The 1187-nt window shown below is 42.9% G+C and overlaps 1 non-coding gene across 1 annotated transcript; it reads right to left on the reverse strand.

The window, feature by feature from the left end:
* Window positions 1-779: 779 nt before the first annotated feature.
* On the reverse strand, window positions 780-886 carry LOC133820100 (small nucleolar RNA R71). The gene has a single exon (XR_009886534.1). It is a non-coding gene; the product is annotated as a small nucleolar RNA R71 (small nucleolar RNA).
* Window positions 887-1187: the final 301 nt, after the last annotated feature.

Raw genomic sequence — 1187 nt, forward strand, 5'->3', positions numbered from 1 at the left:
TAATTTAGTTGAAAAGTCCCTGTGGAGACGAACTTTGATACATTATCACTGTATTACTTGTTGTCGATTGTGTATACTTGCGCATATTTTAATCGTTAGAAAATTCACAACAAGTTTTTGGCGCCGTTGCCGGGGACTTTAAAATTAAATTCTGTTTTATCAACTATTTGACAATTTATTTTCATTGTTTTTAACCTTGTTGGTTCGGGTTGTGAAATCTCAGGTACCTACAGTGTATGAACCAGCAAGAGGACAGTGAACTTGCTCCTATTGACCCCGAGATCGAACGCACTTTCAGAAAAAGGAGAAAAGATCAAAAGGCTAAAAGTCGAGGCACTATGGCTGAACGTGTTGAAGATGAGGGGGATGGCCAGCAAGTTACTAATCCCATTGTTTTGGCGGATGACAGAGCCAGAGCAATACGGGAATACGCTGCCCCCATGTTTAATGAGTTAAATCCAGGCATTGTGAGGCCGGAAATACAAGCAGCTCAATTCGAGCTCAAGCCGGTCATGTTTCAAATGCTCCAAACCGTGGGGCAGTTCAGCGGGATTCCAACGGAGGATCCTCATCTTCACCTTCGTTCATTCTTGGAGGTGAGCGATTCTTTTAAGCTTCAAGGAGTGAGTGAAGAAGCATTAAGGCTGAAGCTATTTCCATTCTCATTAAGAGACCGAGCTAGATCATGGCTCAACACTTTGCCTCCTGATTCCGTCACAAATTGGAATGATCTTGCTGAAAAGTTTCTGCGCAAATATTTCCCTCCCACCAGAAATGCAAAGTTTAGAAGTGAGATTATGTCATTTCAGCAGCTGGAAGATGAGTCCACTAGTGACGCGTGGGAAAGATTCAAAGAGCTTTTAAGAAAATGTCCACACCACGGTATCCCACACTGTATACAGATGGAGACCTTCTATAATGGCCTCAATGCAGCTTCTAGAATGGTATTGGACGCTTCAGCCAATGGAGCCAATCTTTCCAAGTCTTACAACGAAGCATTTGAGATTTTGGAAAGGATCGCAAGTAATAACTATCAATGGTCAAACACTAGAGCTCCTACAAGTAGGAAGGTGGCGGGAGTTCTTGAAGTAGATGCACTAACGGCTCTAACAGCTCAAATGGCCTCAATGACCAACATCTTGAAGAATATGAGTTTGGGAGGAAGTATTCAACCAGCTGCTGCCATT

The sequence above is a fragment of the Humulus lupulus genome, chromosome 2 (assembly GCF_963169125.1).
Source record: "Humulus lupulus chromosome 2, drHumLupu1.1, whole genome shotgun sequence".
Lineage (NCBI taxonomy): Eukaryota > Viridiplantae > Streptophyta > Magnoliopsida > Rosales > Cannabaceae > Humulus > Humulus lupulus.